The sequence below is a fragment of the Pogonomyrmex barbatus genome, unplaced genomic scaffold (genome assembly GCF_055798465.1).
Source record: "Pogonomyrmex barbatus isolate J1 unplaced genomic scaffold, ASM5579846v1 scaffold11, whole genome shotgun sequence".
Lineage (NCBI taxonomy): Eukaryota > Metazoa > Arthropoda > Insecta > Hymenoptera > Formicidae > Pogonomyrmex > Pogonomyrmex barbatus.
This window is the reverse complement of record NW_028297107.1, coordinates 2,239,136-2,245,135: the sequence shown is the minus strand read 5'-3', so window position 1 is coordinate 2,245,135 and position 6,000 is coordinate 2,239,136.

The following is a 6,000-nucleotide window of genomic DNA, read 5'->3' as shown; positions in this document are numbered from 1 at the left end:
CGCTTGACTTTACGAAAAATTATATAACAACAATTATTTTTCATCATATATCTTATATTTCCTATATTTCCATCTTCGAATCTTCGAAACATATACGATAGAAAATGGCAGTTTCTTTTCATCCATTTCCGTCTTACGAAGCCTTTAGAATATGCGTTTCGTTCTTCCAAAAGCCAACCCTGACTTTCACCCTCACCCACCATTCCGAAACAACTCCATGGCCGAAGATGGCCGCAGTGAGGTCATCGTTAGACCACGCCCTGCGAAACGAAGCTTTCTGCTACAAGAGCTGTCGAGGAAGAATCAAGAACACCTCAAGGACAACAGACGCCGTTCCTGCGGGAAGCGTGCCGGTCGGCGCTCTCTTCCCGGAAATTACAAACACACGAGCGAGTGATTTGCACGTCGTGGCGCACATAGGAAAATTAATGGTCATCATACTTGGAAACGATTAAGCGTTTGCTTATCCCAATTCTTTGTACAACATCGCAAAAGATATGAAAATATAAAATGTCTTAGGAAATATCCCTAGTCTAAGCAAATGTTCTAGTTTATTAAAAAAAATTAAAAAAAAAAGTTATTAGTAAAATTATACTATGAAAATAATATGAATATCTTGATAGGCAATATATCATAGCATATATAATATATTTTAATAATGGGTTTATAATACATATAATTTGAAGATATCTAATATAATATGTACAAATGGATTTGGAAATTTTAACGAGATTATCATTTATCAAAGCAAACAAATATTTATTATCATAAAAAGTAATATTTCTTAAAAAAAAAATAACGTAATCTTTAAAATTTTTTAAATCTATTCTCGGAAAAGAAAAAATAAATTGATTATTGTGAAAATTATCAACTACTTATCCTCGTTTCATCCTTTTCTAATATCTTCTCGTATATTCATATCTTCTCATATTTTCTACTTCCCTTCCCTTTCTCTTTCTCTCTCTCTCTCTCTCTTCGTTCTTGCTGATCCAGCATATGCGACTATGAACTAGCTTACGTAAGAGAGATGTACTTAACAACCCACCTACTGCCTATTCAAGGGATCAAGGTAAACCGGTAGGTAGGTAACCAGGCAGGCAGATTAGTAGGCAGGTAGATGGGTAGGTGGGCACATGTTGTGCGCATGCTCCTGGCCAAACCTGTCAAACAGACAGGCGATACGAACAACGGAAATACCATTCTGCGGTCCCCTCCCTCGCTCCTCGAACAGTTCCACAATTATCTCCGCCTTCCCTCAAAGATGATTTCTTATGACCAGCCCTCTTGCCAGTTTAGGCCAAGGAGGAAGGGAATGTTCAGGATCCTAGAAGGATCACGGACGGTTCTCACGCTCGGTGACATAACAACTGCTGACGGTCAATCTCGATTGGTTCTCCGCTTCAGCTTCGCTTGTATGAAAGTCCGTGCTGTTTAAAGATGCTAATTAGATTTCGTAAAAGTGAAAATCTTTGTAAGAAAACTGAATGTAAGGAAACTCAAATTAATCAAATGAATGGAAAATCAAATATCGTGAAACTAATGTTTCTCATGAATAGAAATGTCTAACGTTAGACTAAAAACGTTAGACTCAAGACAAAAATAATCTAAAAAAGTTGCGAATAACTCGAAAACTACAACTACTGAACAAATTTATACGATTGTCTCATAGATGCGTTGGCCCAGTTTGCAAAGGGGTTGACGAAAGAGAGAAGATGAAGGAAGAGAAGATTGGAATCGTAGATCTATGTCACTGCACACGCGCGCTGTACCATTACGCGCACTCTTCGTTGTTCTTGGCCCTCTTGCTAACACACGTAATCGTGAAATGTTCACAATTTTACTGTTTATACAAAGTGGCATTAAATTTCATCAATAAATTCTGAAGAATTATGATAAATAAATAATATTATTATAATGTTAAGATTTTCTTATTTATTTCTCTAATTACTTATTTAATTTTAAATGTAGCATAAAATTAGCATAAAATTTACTTCTACCGTTTTTCTAAACATTATTGCAAGATCCAATAAAGATTCACATTATTTCTTCATTTTCCCCCTACGTGTAAAATTTATAATTACATACGATACATATATAGTCACAGTTCGTAATATTTAGGCAACAATCCAATCTAAATCATAATTAATCATTGTTTATTTTAAGTATTTAAGAATTTTGAAATTCAAAATTAGGTTAAAAGAAAATTAGAACAATATTTTTATCTGTATATTAACTCTGTTATAATATGAAGAAATTATTTTCTTAATATCTCCATATATTTATTTATAGTTAAAATAAACGCTTCTCTTTCTGAATTTTTTAATTCTTTCATTGACTCCATTTGTTTATTGTTGAAATTTTACATCATTGACTATAATACATTCTAAATAATAGATGTAGTTAAGAAGTATGAGGCACCCAGTATGTGTATACGCAGAAAACATCACGCAAGAGTACTGGTTTGCTCTTTAGTGTCTGCATATCGTAACTATTATAAATGTAATATTGCGTGATATATCGTGATGTACGTAGCGTGCTCAATCATGATCATTACAACCAAATATTCCATTGCAAAATATAATAGCTTATTGTAAAACAGCAACCCAGATACGCTTTCTTATTACCCTTCGTATTACTCTTCATTACAAAAAATAGAAATTAATTGCTTTTATATTTTTGCCAATTATATTAATAAAATTATAATGTGCATTGTGAAAAGTTATATAAATATTTTGCAGATTTAAAAATTCATTTTGTACATAATTATTCTTAATCAGTCAGTTTTAGTTTTATATATAAGAACTTACAAATTATATTGATATTTTAATTTTTATTACAATCAAAAGCTACATTCCGATTCACTGCCAGTACTGAAAATAAACGAAACGTAGCCAAAGTATAAGGTAGAACTAATAAAGTATTTTATTCAGTTTATAAAATTTCTTTTTCCTTTTTTATGCAATGTGACTTTATACATTAAAATGTTCAAATAATCTACTTACACAATACACATAAAATGTACACAATAATATATGTCTGAATAAAAATACACACAATTTCTATTATAATAGTATATTGTTAGAATAACAAAGCTTTATTGTATCTTTAATATATTTTAGTAGACATTTAATAGACCATAATGATTAATATAGACATTAATATAGACATTAATAACGCAAAGAAACTGAATGTATAAAATTAAATAGATAGCTTAAGAAACAAGAAAATAATTGAAGTATTACGTCAAAAATTTTACACGGATATTATTTACCTATCGATATATATTTATCATTTTTATCTTCATGCTTGCATGTGGTTTTATCTATGTGTAACCTCACATGCGTCACCAAATCTTTTTTCCCGTAAAGCATAAAAAGAAAGAAGCCGGCGGTCATTTTGTCACTAACAATAACCGATTATGGATTGCAGTTGCACAAAACTGGTGTTACTCGCTCGAGTGTGTTGTGCAAGCGCGGATATGATTTTCCAGTTCGCGTCTTCTCCCGTCCGCCATATTCGATCGCATGATTAGAAGCGTGCGTTCGTCGGAGATCGCATCTGCTTATTCGCCTCTCTGAATATACAGATAGAGAACATTATCCGCAAAATCTTTTTCCACGAGGCGAGAGTCTTTTTATCGTCTCTTATCTTTTCCTGTGGCGCAACGCGCAACGCGCGAGTTAGATGCGCGAAGCGCACCACGTTGAAAGAAAGAGATCTCCATAGTGACCGACGAGCCACAAAAAGACGCGAACATAATTAATCGACCTTGTGGCCGTTCGAGAAAAAACCGCGTGCTAGATTTAGCCGATGTGTGTGTGTGTGTGTGTGTGTGTGTGTGTGTGTGTGTGTGTGTGTGTGTGTGTGTGGTGTGAGTGGTGAGAGAGAGAGAGAGAGAGAGAGAGAGAGAGAGAGAGAGAGAGAGAGAGAGAGAGAGAGAGAGAGAGAGAGAGAGAGAGAGAGAGAGAGAGAGTGTGTGCGTGCGTGCGTGTGTGAGTGTGTGTGCGCACGTATGTGGAGGGATTCCCTGCCTCTCTCGGTTACGTGAACGTTAGGCTCGCCATTTTGCCCCGTCGCGCTACTCCCATTCGATACTCGTCTCGCGTTTCGACCTTCGGACGTCGTCGGAAAAAAGAGCCATTGTCAGACTGTTCTTTGGCATCGAGGAGATAGAAGGAAATACGAGGGTGGGGACGAGGAAGAGTAGGGAAAATAATGCCGAAAGAATACGGAGAAATATGCACGATGGGGGGAGCTGGATTCTCTGTCCTTCGGCTCATCTTCTTTTCTCCTTCTATCTCTTCGCTTCTTCCTTGTACATTTACTTGGAAAAATCGTCATAGTGATACAAAACTGCAATTTTTGTCACCGTATATCCACACGTATATATGCGCACATATGTATATATATTTTCTTATGATCTTTCATTCTCTCTTCTTTATATAACTCGTTATTATAACTCGTTGTTAAACTTTGATGATTTCTGTACTGATATATTCTCTAATGTGTTTGTTCAGCAGAACGATTAGTCTTTATTCCGTTGAACGAGCGGCGGCACGCGATCATCGCGTGCGTTTTTACGATCGCAGGTGCACGTGCATTCACGAGGTCTCCTTGACAATCCAGGGCTACGCGGAAGCGTACCGGAGGTGTAATCAAGGTGTTGTAATCGCACACGGACCCTTCGAAAGGAAACAATCTTGGAAAGTTGGGAACAATCCCAAAATTAATTTCAAAATTATTTACTTATCCTCGCGATTATCTTACACAGTTATCTATAATCTATCTACATCATTACGAATTACCGCGAAATGAATTTACACACACAGTAAACGCTCGTAAACGCTCTTCGCGACGATGATTATCCAATTTCCAGATAATCGCTCGGGTTCGCGACATCGGAAGTATCGGGGGATCGCGAATTGCAAACCGGGTCGGATCCGAGAGCCTTTACCTAGATTCCATCGGGCCGCAGTAACAACCTCAGTCGCGAACCAGACCCTACGTCACAAGGCATACACGTCTACCTACGTGTACGTACGTATGTACGTATATACATACATAACGTACATGAATACATACGTACGTGTACATACACCATCGTACACCACCGCCTCTTGGCCGTGGCGGCCGCGCTCGGCAACGTCGCATTCACATTCGCGCTCGTGTCGGCGCGCGGGCTGTTGCGTAACGCTGCGGAGTCATGCGATAGGGATAGATCCGTCGCTGCGCGATGCGACACGGTGGATAGACGAGGATAAAGCCTACGGTGGACGGTGCCCGGGAAGAGGCGGACAAGGGGGATGACAGCTCAGCCTTGAAACGCTTCGTCACGAACGTCGCGCACAGACGTTGGACTTGCCGTAGATTACGCGCGTTCTCGCGGTTTCTTTCCGCGCTTTTCCTACGTCCGGCAAGCATTTGCGTGTGCGTGCGTGCGCGCGCACATGAGAGAGAGAGAGAGAGAGAGAGAGAGAGAAAGAGAGAGAATTTTATTCACGAAATAATATAATTTCAAAATTATATTTAATTTTTTAGTCTCTCTTTGATGATTGTGTACAGATGATTATATTATTGCTTACAAATAAATACGCTAAAATTGCTGTGCTATTCTTTAATTTGCTTTAAGCTAAAATTGTGTTTTATAATCTATTATGACTGTCCAATATATGTTATTCGTTAAATAAACATAAATTTTATTTAATTAACTATCATTTGGTTAAATCAATGTCAATGCTTATGATGATTACTGATCAATACGATTTAAAAGTGCTGATTGGAAGAAAAAAAAATTATACGTGATTACACAAATTAATGTACATGATTTTATTTTATTTCCTGTTTTGATTTAAACTTATAAATTAAATTATTAATCTTGAAGTATATATCTTGAAGTTATCAAATTCCTTTAAATTTCTTAAATAGTATTTCCAATAACTCATTTTCTATGTAAAAACAAAAATTATTAATTAAATTAATTTATTAACGAATTAATTTATT